The sequence below is a fragment of the Siphateles boraxobius genome, unplaced genomic scaffold, assembly GCF_051911475.1.
Source record: "Siphateles boraxobius isolate OS27281-9 unplaced genomic scaffold, OSU_SipBor_1 19, whole genome shotgun sequence".
NCBI classification, from domain to species: Eukaryota; Metazoa; Chordata; class Actinopteri; order Cypriniformes; family Leuciscidae; genus Siphateles; species Siphateles boraxobius.
The window spans coordinates 1,432,501-1,448,769 of record NW_027508799.1 but is presented as its reverse complement, the minus strand read 5'-3'; the positions used below and the strand labels follow the sequence as shown (position 1 = coordinate 1,448,769).

Below are 16,269 nucleotides of genomic sequence, written 5' to 3'. Positions count from 1 at the left end.
AAGCACTTTGAATTACCATTGTGTAGGAAATGTGCTATATAAATAAACTTGCCTTGCCTTGCCTTGCCTAATAATAGCGGTCGCCGATTGGTCAAAAGTAAGCCACAGGAGCAGAGCCAGGAGAGAAACGCGATTGGTCAAAAGTAAGCCACAGGAGAGAAAGGCGATTGGTCAAAAGTAAGCCACATGAGAGAAACACGATTGGTCAAAAGTAAGCCACAGGAGAGAACGCGATTGGTCAAAAGTAAGCCACAGCAGAGAAACACGATTGGCTCACGTGGGCTTACTTTGGGCTTACTTTGGCTCAATCGGTAGGAAGCAGTAGGCGCAAGCGAGAGGTAGTGGGATCGATGCCTGCATTCTCCAGTGCTGTCCATCCTTTTTACGCCCCCCTTCAAGGGGCACTACCTAGATGAGCTCTTGCGGCTCAGTGCTGCCGAAAAAGTTTTTTCGAACGAGGTACTGCACACATTCCTGGCAAAAGCAGGTCCCACCAAGATTTGAACTCGGATCGCTGAATTCAGAGCCCAGAGTGCTAACCATTACACCGTGGAACCTTGGCGTGTGTCAACTTTTCCCATGAGCAGAAGAGATTTAAGTCATTGAGTCCAAAAGCACGATAGCAAGGAGCAAATGAAGCCTTTGCTCTTTAAGCCCATGTTTTCCCAATTCCGACTCTGTTTGAGAGTGCCAATTTCACTGCCACGTCAGCAGTTGCGCATCACCTCTGTTTTTTCCCACCCTTCCGCAAAGAACCTGAAAAGGTTCTACCGTGATTGGAACTTGGATCGCTGGATTCAAAGCCCAAAGTGCTAACCATTACACCATGGAACTAACACTTCCTGACAGCTGGCTGTCTGAGAGGCAGATAGCGATGAGGCTAGGTGGAATCAGGTAGACTAAAAGAGGCGGACGTGGTTCCTCTGCCGAAACCCGGGATATAAATATCCTGGTTGCCCTAATCAGGCTGAAGAAATTAAAAGCAAAGCCTAATAATGGGCTCGTCCGGGATTTGAACCCGGGACCTCTCGCACCCTAAGCGAGAATCATACCCCTAGACCAACGAGCCGAAACCTACATCCTCCTTGCTGCTGCCGGGCCGGAAACATTTCAGCTTCCATGGCTTAAAGCGCAATTTTTTGATTAAATCTAAAATTAAAAGGTAGCCGGTGCAAAGTTTCCAGCACAGAGGAAATGCGGCCTCTTTTTTTGTGGTCATTGGAAATCACGCTGCAGGACCTGCACACGAATAATGAGAAGCTTACTTACAGGAGCCTGGTCTGCAACACTGGACCCAGTTGATGTTGCAGGAGCAGAGGCAGCACTTGGCTGGACAGAAGGCTGTGGAGGAGACTGCAGAGGAGGCTGAGCAGGGCGCAGAGGAGGAGACTGCAGAGGAGGCTGGGCAGGGCACAGGAGGAGACTGCAGAGGAGGCTGGGCAGGGCGCAGAGGAGGAGACTGCAGAGGAGGCTGGGCAGGGCGCAGAGTAGGAGACTGCAGAGGAGGCTGGGCAGGGCGCTGCAGTCCTGTGGGTGGCTGTAGTGAGGATGGTCCTGGTGCAGAGGGACAGGGGTTGAAGGCCTTGCTGGAAAGATGGGAGTTAATCTTTCCAGTGGACAGGAAGCTCTGCAGGCGACTGGTACACCTGGCCAGGGGTCCACAATGCTGGAGGAGCAGGATAAGGGGCAGGAGCAGGGGCAGTAGTACGAGCCGGGGCAGGAGCAGGGCCTCTCGAGCCTGCAGTGGCTGGAGAAAAAAGAAAAAAACTTACCCACTTACAGGGTTTGGCTGGAGACAAAATCTTTTGTGCCAGCTGTGAAGCAAATAAATGCTTCCCCCGCGCCAACAGGGCCTTCACATTGGTCGCCAGCAGTGGCCTGTTCTTAGTGGCAGTAGGTGGAGGAGGAACAGACACAGTGGCAGTGGGCACAGCAGCAGTGAGGACAGATGCAGTGGGCACAGTGGTGGTGGGCACGTGGGCTGGAGCCTGCCTCTTCAGCACGTATGCTTTGAAAAGGGCCATATTGGTGTTAGGCCTGGCCTTTGCCTTCTTCAGGTAGGTGATGAGAGCCTGGGCCTCCTTGCTTGGGTCCTCATACACCTCCTTCATTGACCTACCCTTACAATCCCCAAACTCCACCATCAGACATCCAGAGTCTCCTGTCCTCTGGGCCTCCTGCAGCATGGCCTGTTTTATATGATACACCTCCACAGCCTCGCCTACCTCCCTGATCTGCGAGGTGTATCTGAGGAACAGGTGTTTGTTGTCCGACAGCGGGTTGTCCCTCTCCTCCTCCCCCAAAATGCTGCTGACCAGATAGCAGGCATACCCCAGTGAGTTCTCCAGCAGCCACAGGAAAATCTGACCCTGGTGTTTCCCAAACTGGATCTTGCAGTGAGCCAGAACCAATAACTGGTCTCCAGGATTCCCTCCATTCTGCCTCACAAAGGCAGTGGCCTCAGCCAGGACCTCCTCCTTACACCTGGCCCTCCCTGCCAACACGATCTTCCTCCTATTGGCCTCCTCAGTTGGCCCCATAAGGAGTCGACCCTCAGAGGTTCTTCGTAAAACCGGGTATGCATACATAATCTGAAAGGACACAGGCATAAACAGAATGTTACATAGCTGTCATATTCCAACTGAAAGTATTTTACTACAGCATTTCTTTTTATGTAATTAATTATTATAATATTATAATAATTAATGAATATTATTATTATTATTATGAGCATAAGCATTATTGTTTTTTATACAACTGTGAATCACTTTGAATTGCCTTGTGTACAAATTGTAAATAGTGTGATGAACTTATTAATAAGAAAATAAATAACACTTCTTGGTACAATCTTGCTGGTATCATGCCATGCTTAAATCGTTTTGTTTTGTTTAGCTTTTGTGGCAGAGATTACTAAGAAACACCAAATATAACATAAAGGCGTTTATGACAATTCATAATAATATGATCATCAAACAGATCTAAAACTTAAAATGGTATATCAAATCGTTTTGGTATATCTTTTATAACATAGTTGAGAATCATTTGTTGAAACAAAAAACACTTGTTTTTGCCTATTCATGTCTTTTTAAATATGTATAACATAGTATTTAAAAAGATAACATAAATATTTATACTGGTGTATAACATAGTATAGTATAACATATATGAATTAAACTTTTTTTTTAAAAGGTTTTAGTAAAAATCTTCTTGTGCTCAAAATAATGTAATGAATGACACAAAAAATACTAAATTAACAACAACAAAAAAATGGTTTAAGGAGGATATAGCTTAATTAGCGGTCGGCTAATTATCTTGACAGTAGTGACATGTTTTTAACTGTATATCATGGTAAAGTTGCAGGTTCACATGTACAGAAGAAAACGTGTGCTATTACACGCTAGCTGGCTTTATTGCCATGTTTAATTGTCTAAAAACAAACACTGTTTATGAATAAATAATGATCGATTATAGAGTCGTGAAGAATAGACTTACCTGTTGCAAAGATTGCAAAGATGACGATAATAACAGCGGTCGCCGATTGGTCAAAAGTAAGCCACAGGAGCAGAGCCAGGAGAGAAACGCGATTGGTCAAAAGTAAGCCACAGGAGAGAAAGGCGATTGGTCAAAAGTAAGCCACAGGAGAGAAACACGATTGGTCAAAAGTAAGCCACAGGAGAGAACGCGATTGGTCAAAAGTAAGCCACAGCAGAGAAACACAATTGGCTCACGTGGGCTTACTTTGGGCTTACTTTGGCTCAATCGGTAGGAAGCAGTAGGCGCAAGCGAGAGGTAGTGGGATCGATGCCTGCATTCTCCAGTGCTGTCCATCCTTTTTACGCCCCACTTCAAGGGGCACTACCTAGATGAGCTCTTGCGGCTCAGTGCTGCCGAAAAAGTTTTTTCGAACGAGGTACTGCACACATTCCTGGCAAAAGCAAGTCCCACCGAAATTTGAACTCGGATCGCTGGATTCAGAGCCCAGAGTGCTAACCATTACACCATGGAACCTTGGCGTGTGTCAACTTTTCCCATGAGCAGCAGAGATTTAAGTCATTGAGTCCAGAAGCACGATAGCAAGGATTTAAGTCATTGAGTCCAGAAGCACGATAGCAAGGAGCAAATGAAGCCTTTGCTTTTTAAGCCCATGTTTCCCCAATTCCGACTCGGTTTGAGAGTGCCAATTTCACCGCCACGTCAGCAGTTGCGCATCACCTCTGTTTTTTCCCTCCCTTCCGCAAAGAACCTAAAAAGGTTCCACCGAGATTTGAACTCAGATTTCTGGATTCAAAGCCCAGAGTGCTAATCATTACACCATGAAACCAACACACTCTGCTAGCTGGCTGTCTGAGAGGCAGATAGCGATGAGGCTAGGTGGACTCAGGTAGACTAAAAGAGGCGGACGTGGTTCCTCTGCCGAAACCCGGTATTGAACCAGGGACCTTTAGATCTTCAGTCTAACGCTCTCCCAACTGAGCCATTTCGGACAGATACTTGCATGGTTTAGCCAGCAGGGATGTCTGGGAGACCGCCCGTCATTTTCGAGAAGAGCAGAGCGAAGGTCCCAGAGAGAAAATGAGTGGCCCGTACGGGGATGAAACCCGCGACCTTGGCGTTACTAGCACCACGCTCTAAGCAACTTAGCTAACCGGCCTCTCTCTGGCACATTTTATCCCCAATTTCTCACAAATATCCTGGTTGCCCTAATCAGGCTGAAGAGATTAAAAGCAAAGCCTAATAATGGGCTCGTCTGGGATTTGAACCCGGGACCTCTCGCACCCTAAGCGAGAATCATACCCCTAGACCAACGAGCCAAAACATACATCCTCCCTGCTGCTGCCGGGCCGCAAACATTTCAGCTTCCATGGCTTAAAGCGCAATTTTTTGATTAAATCTACTATTAAAAGGTAGCCAGTGCAAAGTTTCCAGCACACAGGAAATGCGGCCTCTTTTTTTGTGGTCATTGGAAATCACGCTGCAGGACCTGCACACGAATAATGAGAAGCTTACTTACAGGAGCCTGGTCTGCAACACTGGACCCAGTTGATGTTGCAGGAGCAGAGGCAGCACTTGGCTGGACAGAAGGCTGTGGAGGAGACTGCAGAGGAGGCTGAGCAGGGCGCAGAGGAGGAGACTGCAGAGGGGCTGGGCAGGGCGCAGAGGAGGAGACTGCAGAGGAGGCTGGGCAGGCCGCAGAGGAGGAGACTGCAAAGGAGGCTGGGCAGGGCGCAGAGGAGGAGACTGCAGAGGAGGCTGGGCAGGGCGCTGCAGTCCTGTGGGTGGCTGTAGTGAGGATGGTCCTGGTGCAGAGGGACAGGGGTTGAAGGCCTTGCTGGAAAGATTGGAGTTGCTCTTTCCAGTGGACAGGAAGCTCTGCAGGCGACTGGGACACCTGGCCAGGGGTCCACAATGCTGGAGGAGCAGGATAAGGGGCAGGAGCAGGGGCAGTAGCACGAGCCGGGGCAGGAGCAGGGCCTCTCGAGCCTGCAGTGGCTGGAGAAAAAAGAAAAAACTTACCCACTTACAGGGTTTGGCTGGAGACAAAATCTTTTGTGCCAGCTGTGAAGCAAATAAATGCTTCCCCCGCGCCAACAGGGCCTACACATTGGTCGCCAGCAGTGGCCTGTTCTTAGTGGCAGTAGGTGGAGGAGGAACAGACACAGTGGCAGTGGGCACAGCATCAGTGAGGACAGATGCAGTGGGCACAGTGGTGGTGGGCACGTGGGCTGGAGTAATGTATATAATAATGTAATGAATGACACAAAAAATACTAAATTAACAACAACAAAAAAATGGTTTAAGGAGGATATAGCTTAATTAGCGGTCGGCTAATTATCTTGACAGTAGTGGCATGTTTTTTACTGTATATCATGGTAAAGTTGCAGGTTCACATGTACAGAAGAAAACGTGTGCTATTACACGCTAGCTAGCTTTATTGGCATGTTTAATTGTCCAAAATCAAACACTGTTTATGAATGAATAATGATCGATTATACAGTCGTGAAGAATAAACTTACCTGTTGCAAAGATTGCAAAGATGACGATAATAACCGCGGTCGCCGATTGGTCAAAAGTAAGCCACAGGAGCAGACCCAGGAGAGAAACGCGATTGGTCAAAAGTAAGCCACAGGAGAGAAAGGCGATTGGTCAAAAGTAAGCCACAGGAGAGAAACACGATTGGTCAAAAGTAAGCCACAGGAGAGAACGCGATTGGTCAAAAGTAAGCCACAGCAGAGAAACACGATTGGCTCACGTGGGCTTACTTTGGGCTTACTTTGGCTCAATCGGTAGGAAGCAGTAGGCGCAAGCGAGAGGTAGTGGGATCGATGCCTGCATTCTCCAGTGCTGTCCATCCTTTTTACGCCCCCCTTCAAGGGGCACTACCTAGATGAGCTCTTGCGGCTCAGTGCTGCCGAAAATGTTTTTTCGAACGAGGTACTGCACACATTCCTGGCAAATGCAGGTCCCACCGAGATTTGAACTCGGATCTACAATTAAAAGGTAGCCAGTGATCGCGCCCTCGTCTTTGTCTTTGAGAGCGATGGACACCTCCTCTCCATCATCGAGGGGAATTAGCTCAAATGGTAGAGCGCTCGCTTAGCATGCGAGAGGTAGCGGGATCGATGCCTGCATTCTCCAGTGCTGTCCATCCTTTTTACGCCCCCCTTCAAGAGGCACTACCTAGATGAGCTCTTGCGGCTCAGTGCTGCCGAAAAAGTTTTTTCGAACGAGGTACTGCACACATTCCTGGCAAAAGCAGGTCCCACCGAGATTTGAACTCGGATCGCTGGATTCAGAACCAAGAGTGCAAACCATTACACCATGGAACCTTGGCGTGTGTCAACTTTTCCCATGAGCAGCAGAGATTTAAGTCATTGAGTCCAAAAGCACGATAGCAAGGAGCAAATGAAGCCTTTGCTTTTTAAGCCCATGTTTCCCCAATTCCGACTCTGTTTGAGATTGCCAATTTCACTGCCACGTCAGCAGTTGCGCATCACCTCTGCTTTTTCGCACCCTTCCGCAAAGAACCTAAAAAGGTTCTACCTAGATTGGAACTTGGATCGCTGGATTCAAAGCCCAAAGTGCTAACCATTACACCATGGAACCAACACTTCCTGATAGCTGGCTGTCTGAGAGGCAGATAGCGATGAGGCTAGGTGGAATCAGGTAGACTAAAAGAGGCGGACGTGGTTCCTCTGCCGAAACCCGGGATATAAATATCCTGGTTGCCCTAATCAGGCTGAAGAGATTAAAAGCAAAGCCTAATAATGTGCTCGTCCAGGATTTGAACCCGGGACCTCTCGCACCCTAAGAATGCCCGAGAATCATACCCCTATACCAATGAGCCGAAACATACATCCTCCCTGCTGCTGCCGAGCCGCAAACATTCCAGCTTGCATGGCTTAAAGCGCAATTTTTTTATTAAATCTACAATTAAAAGGTAGCCAGTGCAAAGTTTCCAGCACAGAGGAAATGCGGCCTCTTTTGTTGTGGTCATTGGAAATCACGCTGCAGCACTTGCATACGAATAATGAGAAGCTTACTTACAGGAGCCTGGTCTGCAACACTGGACCCAGTTGATGTTGCAGGAGCAGAGGCAGCACTTGGCTGGACAGAAGGCTGTGGAGGAGACTGCAGAGGAGGCTGAACAGGGCGCAGAGGAGGAGACTGCAGAGGAGGCTGGGCAGGGCGCAGAGGAGGAGACTGCAGAGGAGGCTGGGCAGGGCGCAGAGGAGGAGACTGCAGAGGAGGCTGGGCAGGGCGCAGAGGAGGAGACTGCAGAGGAGGCTGGGCAGGGCGCTGCAGTCCTGTGGGTGGCTGTAGTGAGGATGGTCCTGGTGCAGAGGGACAGGGGTTGAAGGCCTTGCTGGAAAGATGGGAGTTGCTCTTTCCAGTGGACAGGAAGCTCTGCAGGCGACTGGGACACCTGGCCAGGGGTCCACATTGCTGGAGGAGCAGGACAAGGGGCAGGAGCAGGGGCAGTAGCACAAGCCGGGGCAGGAGCAGGGCCTCTCGAGCCTGCAGTGGCTGGAGCGTAAAAAAACACAACAAAATTATCTTATTGTTTTAGACTTTCACTGCATGACTTTCTCAGCTCTGCTGGACAGCTACTGCGATTACAAGGTTTACTGCAAAGCATGTATGATTAGTAGAGAGATGACATGATGATTAAAAGATGGAAGGAAGCAGTGAAAATCATCCTGTTTTTCATCCAAGCACCATTAGAAGAAATACAAGAAGAAAAAAAGATGGGATCAGCCAAGTGTGAAGCGAAGCAGACCAAACACTACAACAGCCACTTATTCCAAGGGGAGTGGGGGAAGTGTGAGATGACAAGAATGAGCTTTAGTCAGTGATTACGATAAAAAATTAAATAAAACCTTTTACATACACCTTTAAATTATCTTTTTTCCTTTGAGGATGTTCACTCAAAGAGTGAATGTAGATTGACACCTGAGAAGTGCCATTCCTCTGTGTTGTGAAATAAAATAATATGTCATTTAAAAAATACTGTTTTGTTTTATTTGTAATTGTTTGTAAAATATTGTTTAAGATTTACATACCTTGAGGAAGTTGTTCCTCAGCTTGCGAGGCTACAGTTGCCATCTCCAGGTCATCTTCCTCCTCAAAAAAATCCGTAGCAGCAGAGTCTGTAAAATAACATAAAACACTAAGCACATGTCACCAACACACTTGTATGCGTTAAGTGATACTCACCACATGTAAAGAGCTGTCTCCGGGCTGCGGACTCAGACGCAGGTGGTACACGTGGTCCTGCAGCTGTTGAACACGTATTTTCGTTAGACATATATACTGCATAATATATACTGTAATGATTTTAAAGCTTGCAAATCACTTACAGGGTTTGGCTGGAGACAAAATATTTTGTGCCAGCTGTGAAGCAGATAAATGCTTCCCCCACGCCAACAGGGCCTTCACATTGGTCGCGGGCACGTGGTGGTGGGCACGTGGTCCTGCAGCTGTTGAACACGTATTTTCGTTAGACATATATACTGCATAATATATACTGTAATGATTTTAAAGCTTGCAAATCACTTACAGGGTTTGGCTGGAGACAAAATATTTTGTGCCAGCTGTGAAGCAGATAAATGCTTCCCCCACGCCAACAGGGCCTTCACATTGGTCGCGGGCACGTGGGCTGGAGCCTGCCTCTTCAGCATGTATGCTTTGAAAAGGGCCATATTGGTGTTAGGCCCGGCCTTTGCCTTCTTCAGGTAGGTGATGATAATAGCCTGGGCCTCCTTGCTTGGGTCCTCATACACCTCCTTCATTGACCTACCCTTAAAATCCCCAAACTCCACCATCAGACATCCAGAGTCTCCTGTCCTCTGGGCCTCCTGCAGCATGTTCTGTTTTATATGACACACCTCCACAGCCTCGCCTACCTCCCTGATCTTCACAGGGAAAGTTAACTCAAAAGTTAAGAGTGTAATTGATGATATTGCTCCTGTGAAAGTCAGGAAGAAGAGTGGCAGACAAAAAGCACCTTGGAGAAACTCAACAGCAGTGCAAAATATGAAAAGACAATGCAGAAAAGCAGAGCGCATGTGGCGGAAGACAAAACTTGTAGTCCATTATAACATCTACAAAGACAGCATCCATGCTTTCAATAAGGAACTAAGCAAAGCTAGACAGACTTTTTCTCGAATATTATAAACAGCAATATAAACAACACGCGCACTCTTTTTGCTACTGTAGAGAGACTGACAACCCCCCCAAGCCAGATTCCCAGTGAAATGCTCTCAGTGAGAAAGTGCAGTGAGTTTACTTCTTTCTTCTCTGAGAAAATCAATAATATCAGAAAGGTGATCAGCTCATCCTTGAGTTGCGCTGGGGTCAGGCAGATCAGACAACAGCACGAGAAAGTAGCCACTATGTCTGATTTCGAAGAAATTGATGGCAAAATTTTGGAAGAAACCGTACAGCAACTAAAAACATCAACCTGCGCCCTTGACGCACTTCCCACATCTTTTTTCAAAAATGTGTTACACAGCTTAGAAGCAGATCTCCTGGAAGTGGTAAATGCCTCACTTCTCTCTGGGAGTTTTCCGACCTCCCTGAAAACTGCTGTCGTCAAGCCCCTCCTGAAAAAGAGCAATCTGGATAAGACCATATTAAACAACTATAGACCGATATCAAATCTTCCTTTCATAGGCAAGATCATTGAAAAAGTTGTCTTCAATCAGCTGAACAAATTCTTAAGCTCGAATGGATACTTTGACCATTTTCAATCTGGTTTCCGACCGCACCACAGTACAGAGGCCGCGCTCATAAAGATAATAAATGATATTCGCTTAAATACTGATACAGGCAAATTATCAGTGCTGGTACTACTCGACCTCAGTGCTGCATTTGACACTGTCGATCACAAAATACTTCTTGACAGGCTGGAAAACTGGGTCGGGCTTTCTGGGATAGTCCTAAAATGGTTCAGGTCATACTTAGGAGGCAGAGGTTATTATGTGAGTATAGGAGACCATAAGTCTGAGTGGACATCCATGACATGCGGAGTCCCTCAAGGCTCAATTCTTGCGCCACTCCTATTCAACCTGTACATGCTCCCAATGAACCAAATAATGAGAAAGAACCAAATGGCTTACCATAGCTATGCAGACGACACACAGCTCTACTTATCCCTATCGCCTAACGATTACAGCCCCATTGACTCCCTTTGCCAATGCATTGATGAAGTAAACAATTGGATGTGCCAAAACTTTCTTCAGTTAAACAAAGACAAAACTGAAGTCATTGCGTTTGGAAACAAAGATGAAGTTCTCAAGGTGAACGCATACCTTCAGTCTAGGGGTCAAACAACTAAAAATCAAGTCAGGAATCTGGGTGTGTCTCTAGAGTCAGACCTTAGTTTCAGTAGTCATGTCAAAGCAATAACTAAATCAGCATATTATCACCTGAAAAATATTGCAAGAATTAGATGCTTTGTTTCCAGTCAAGACTTAGAAAAACTTGTGCATGCTTTCATCACCAGTAGGGTGGATTATTGTAATGGACTTCTCACTGGCCTTCCCAAAAAGACCATAAGACAGTTGCAGCTCATACAGAACGCTGCTGCTAGGATTCTGAGCAGAACCTGAAAATATGAACACATCACACCAGTCCTCAGGTCTTTACACTGGCTGCCAGTTACATTTAGGATTGATTTTAAAGTATTATTACTGGTATATAAATCATTCAATGGCCTAGGATATGCTCAGTGAATATAAACCCAACAGATCACTCAGATCATTAGGATCACATCGGCTAGAAATACCAAGGGTTCACTCTAAGCATGGCGAGTCTGCTTTTAGCTACTATGCCAGCCGCAGCTGGAACCAGCTTCCAGAAGAGATCAGATGTGCTCCTACAGTAGTCACATTCAAATCCAGACTCAAAACACATCTGTTTAACTGTGCATTTACTGAATGAGCACTGTGCCACTGTTCGTCCGACTGTTTGCACTGTATTTTATTTTATGTTTTAATTATTCTGATTTCATTTGATTATTTCTGTATTTTATCTTTTGTTCCAATCTGTTTTAATTATTCTGATTTCTTTTGATTATTTTAATTTCTTCTATGTAAAGCACTTTGAATTACCATTGTGTATGAAATGTGCTATATAAATAAACTTGCCTTGCCTTGCCTAATAATAGCGGTCGCCGATTGGTCAAAAGTAAGCCACAGGAGAGAAACGCGATTGGTCAAAAGTAAGCCACAGGAGAGAAAGGCGATTGGTCAAAAGTAAGCCACAGGAGAGAAACACGATTGGTCAAAAGTAAGCCACAGGAGAGAACGCGATTGGTCAAAAGTAAGCCACAGCAGAGAAACACGATTGGCTCACGTGGGCTTACTTTGGGCTTACTTTGGCTCAATCGGTAGGAAGCAGTAGGCGCAAGCGAGAGGTAGTGGGATCGATGCCTGCATTCTCCAGTGCTGTCCATCCTTTTTACGCCCCCCTTCAAGGGGCACTACCTAGATGAGCTCTTGCGGCTCAGTGCTGCCGAAAAAGTTTTTTCAAACGAGGTACTGCACACATTCCTGGCAAAAGCAGGTCCCACCGAGATTTGAACTCGGATCGCTGGATTCAGAGCCCAGAGTGCTAACCATTACACCATGGAACCTTGGCGTGTGTCAACTTTTCCCATGAGCAGGAGGATTTAAGTCATTGAGTCCAGAAGCACGATAGCAAGGATTTAAGTCATTGAGTACAGAAGCACGATAGGAAGAAGCAGATGAAGCCTTTGCTTTTTAAGCCCATGTTTCCCCAATTCCGACTCGGTTTGAGAGTGCCAATTTCACCGCCACGTCAGCAGTTGCGCATCACCTCTGTTTTTTCCCTCCCTTCCGCAAAGAACCTAAAAAGGTTCCACCGAGATTTGAACTCGGATCGCTGGATTCAAAGCGCAATTTTTTGATTAAATCTACAATTAAAAGGTAGCCAGTGCAAAGTTGCCAGCAGAGAGGAAATGCGTCCTGTTTTTTTGTGGTCATTGGAAATCACGCTGCAGCACCTGCACACGTGCTAGGGATCGCGCCTCGTCTTTGTCTTTGAGAGCGATGGACACCTTCTCTCCATCATGGAGGGGAATTAGCTCAAATGGTAGAGCGCTTGCTTAGCATGCGAGAGGTAGTGGGATCGATGCCTGCTTTCTCCAGGGCTGTCCATCCTTTTTACGCCCCCCCTTCAAGGGGCACTACCTAGATGAGCTCTTGCGGCTCAGTGCTGCCGAAAAAGTTTTTTTGAACGAGGTACTGCACACATTCCTGGAAAAGCAGGTCCCACCGAGATTTGAACTCGGATCGCTGGATTCAGAGCCCAGACTGCTAACCATTACACCATGGAACCTTGGCGTGTGTCAACTTTTCCCATGAGCAGCAGAGATTTAAGTCATTGAGTCCAGAAGCACGATAGCAAGGAGCAAATGAAGCCTTTGCTTTTTAAGCCGATGTTTCCCCGATTCCGACTCGGTTTGAGAGTGCCAATTTCACCGCCACGTCAGCAGTTGCGCATCACCTCTGTTTTTTCCCTCCCTTCCACAAAGAACCTAAAAAGGTTCCACCGAGATTTGAACTCGGATCGCTGGAGTCAAAGCGCAATTTTTTGATTAAATCTACAATTAAAAGGTAGCCAGTGCAAAGTTGCCAGCACAGAGGAAATGCGGCCTCTTTTTTGTGGTCATTGGAAATCACGCTGCAGCACCTGCACACGTGCTAGGGCTCGCGCCTCGTCTTTGTCTTTGAGAGCGATGGACACCTCTTCTCCATCATCGAGGGGAAGTAACTCAAATGGTAGAGCGCTCGCTTAGCATGCGAGAGGTAGAGGGATCGATGCCTGCATTCTCCAGTGCTGTCCATCCTTTTTACGCCCCCCTTCAAGGGGCACTACCTAGATGAGCTCTTTCGGCTCAGTGCTGCCGAAAAAGTTTTTTCGAACGAGGTACTGCACACATTCCTGGCAAAAGCAGGTCCCACCGAGATTTGAACTCGGATCGCTGGATTCAGAGCCCAGAGTGCAAACCATTACACCGTGGAACCTTGGCGTGTGTCAACTTTTCCCATGAGCAGCAGAGATTTAAGTCATTGAGTCCAAAAGCACGATAGCAAGGAGCAGATGAAGCCTTTGCTTTTTAAGCCCATGTTTCCCCAATTCCGACTCTGTTTGAGAGTGCCAATTTCACTGCCACGTCAGCAGTTGCGCATCACCTCTGTTTTTTCCCACCCTTCCGCAAAGAACCTGAAAAGGTTCTACCGAGATTGGAACTTGGATCGCTGGATTCAAAGCCCAAAGTGCTAACCATTACACCATGGAACCAACACTTCCTGATAGCTGGCTGTCTGAGAGGCAGATAGCGATGAGGCTAGGTGGAATCAGGTAGACTAAAAGAGGCGGACGTGGTTCCTCTGCCGAAACCCGGGATATAAATATCCTGGTTGCCCTAATCAGGCTGAAGAGATTAAAAGCAAAGCCTAATAATGGGCTCGTCCGGGATTTGAACCCGGGACCTCTCGCACCCTAAGCAAGAATCATACCCCTATACCAATGAGCCGAAACATACATCCTCCCTGCTGCTGCCGGGCCGCAAACATTTCAGCTTGCATGGCTTAATGCGCAATTTTTTGATTAAATCTACAATTAAAAGGTAGCCAGTGCAAAGTTTCCAGCACAGAGGAAATGCGGCCTCTTTTTTTGTGGTCATTGGAAATCACGCTGCAGCACCTGCACACGAATAATGAGAAGCTTACTTACAGGAGCCTGGTCTGCAACACTGGACCCAGTTGATGTTGCAGGAGCAGAGGCAGCACTTGGCTGGACAGAAGGCTGTGGAGGAGACTGCAGAGGAGGCTGAACAGGGCGCAGAGGAGGAGACTGCAGAGGAGGCTGGGCAGGGCGCAGAGGAGGAGACTGCAGAGGAGGCTGGGCAGGGCGCAGAGGAGGAGACTGCAGAGGAGGCTGGGCAGGGCGCAGAGGAGGAACCTGCAGAGGAGGCTGGGCAGGGCGCTGCAGTCCTGTGGGTGGCTGTAGTGAGGATGGTCCTGGTGCAGAGGGACAGGGGTTGAAGGCCTTGCTGGAAAGATGGGAGTTGCTCTTTCCAGTGGACAGGAAGCTCTGCAGGCGACTGGGACACCTGGCCAGGGGTCCACAATGCTGGAGGAGCAGGATAAGGGACAGGAGCAGGGGCAGTAGCACGAGCCGGGGCAGGAGCAGGGCCTCTCGAGCCTGCAGTGGCTGGAGCGTAAAAAAAACACAACAAAATTATCTTATTGTTTTAGACTTTCACTGCATGACTTTCTCAGCTCTGCTGGACAGCTACTGCGATTACAAGGTTTACTGCAAAGCATGTATGATTAGTAGAGAGATGACATGATGATGAAAAGATGGAAGGAAGCAGTGAAAATCATCCTGTTTTTCATCCAAGCACCATTAGAAGAAATACAAGAAGAAAAAAAGATGGGATCAGCCAAGTGTGAAGCGAAGCAGACCAAACACTACAACAGCCACTTATTCCAAGGGGAGTGGGGGAAGTGTGAGATGACAAGAATGAGCTTTAGTCTGTGATTACGATAAAAAATGAAATAAAACCTTTTACATACACCTTTAAATTATCTTTTTTCCTTTGAGGATGTTCACTCAAAGAGTGAATGTAGATTGACACCTGAGAAGTGCCATTCCTCTGTGTTGTGAAATAAAATAATATGTCATTTAAAAAATACTGTTTTGTTTTATTTGTAATTGTTTGTAAAATATTGTTCAAGATTTACATACCTTGAGGAAGTTGTTCCTCAGCTTGCGAGGCTACAGTTGCCATCTCCAGGTCATCTTCCTCCTCAAAAAAATCCGTAGCAGCAGAGTCTGTAAAATAACATAAAACACTAAGCACATGTCACCAACACACTTGTATGCGTTAAGTGATACTCACCACATGTAAAGAGCTGTCTCCGGGCTGCGGACTCAGACGCAGGATGTACACGTGGTCCTGCAGCTGTTGAACACGTATTTTCGTTAGACATATATACTGCATAATATATACTGTAATGATTTTAAAGCTTGCAAATCACTTACAGGGTTTGGCTGGAGCCAAAATCTTTTGTGCCAGCTGTGAAGCAAATAAATGCATCCCCCGCGCCAACAGGGCCTTCACATTGGTCGCCAGCAGTGGCTTGTTCTTAGTGGCAGTAGGTGGAGGAGGAACAGACACAGTGGCAGTGGGCACAGCAGCAGTGAGGACAGATGCAGTGGGCACAGTGGTGGTGGGCACGTGGGCTGGAGCCTGCCTCTTCAGCACGTATGCTTTGAAAAGGGCCATATTGGTGTTAGGCCTGGCCTTTGCCTTCTTCAGGTAGGTGATGAGAGCCTGGGCCTCCTTGCTTGGGTCCTCATACACCTCATTCATTGACCTACCCTTAAAATCCCCAAACTCCACCATCAGACATCCAGAGTCTCCTGTCCTCTGGGCCTCCTGCAGCATGGCCTGTTTTATATGATACACCTCCACAGCCTCGCCTACCTCCCTGATCTGCGAGGTGTATCTGAGGAACAGGTGTTTGTTGTCCGACAGCGGGTTGTCCCTCTCCTCCTCCCCCAAAATGCTGCTGACCAGATAGCAGGCATACCCCAGTGAGTTCTCCAGCAGCCACAGGAACCTCTGACCCGGGTGTTTCCCAAACTGGATCTTGCAGTGAGCCAGAACCAGGAACTGGTCTCCAGGATTCCCTCCATTCTGCCTCACAAAGGCAGTGGCCTCAGCCAGGACCT

General features: G+C 47.3%; 5 non-coding genes across 5 annotated transcripts; all 5 read right to left on the bottom strand.

Moving 5' to 3' along the window:
- Positions 1-997: 997 nt before the first annotated feature.
- Positions 998-1,069, bottom strand: trnap-agg (transfer RNA proline (anticodon AGG)). The gene has a single exon. It is a non-coding gene; the product is annotated as a tRNA-Pro (tRNA).
- Positions 1,070-4,411: 3,342 nt separating this feature from the next.
- trnaf-gaa (transfer RNA phenylalanine (anticodon GAA)) lies at positions 4,412-4,484 on the bottom strand. Its single transcript has one exon. It is a non-coding gene; the product is annotated as a tRNA-Phe (tRNA).
- Positions 4,485-4,739: 255 nt separating this feature from the next.
- On the bottom strand, positions 4,740-4,811 carry trnap-agg (transfer RNA proline (anticodon AGG)). The gene has a single exon. It is a non-coding gene; the product is annotated as a tRNA-Pro (tRNA).
- A 7,253-nt stretch (positions 4,812-12,064) lies between these two features.
- trnaq-cug (transfer RNA glutamine (anticodon CUG)) lies at positions 12,065-12,136 on the bottom strand. The gene has a single exon. It is a non-coding gene; the product is annotated as a tRNA-Gln (tRNA).
- A 653-nt stretch (positions 12,137-12,789) lies between these two features.
- trnaq-cug (transfer RNA glutamine (anticodon CUG)) lies at positions 12,790-12,861 on the bottom strand. The gene has a single exon. It is a non-coding gene; the product is annotated as a tRNA-Gln (tRNA).
- Positions 12,862-16,269: the final 3,408 nt, after the last annotated feature.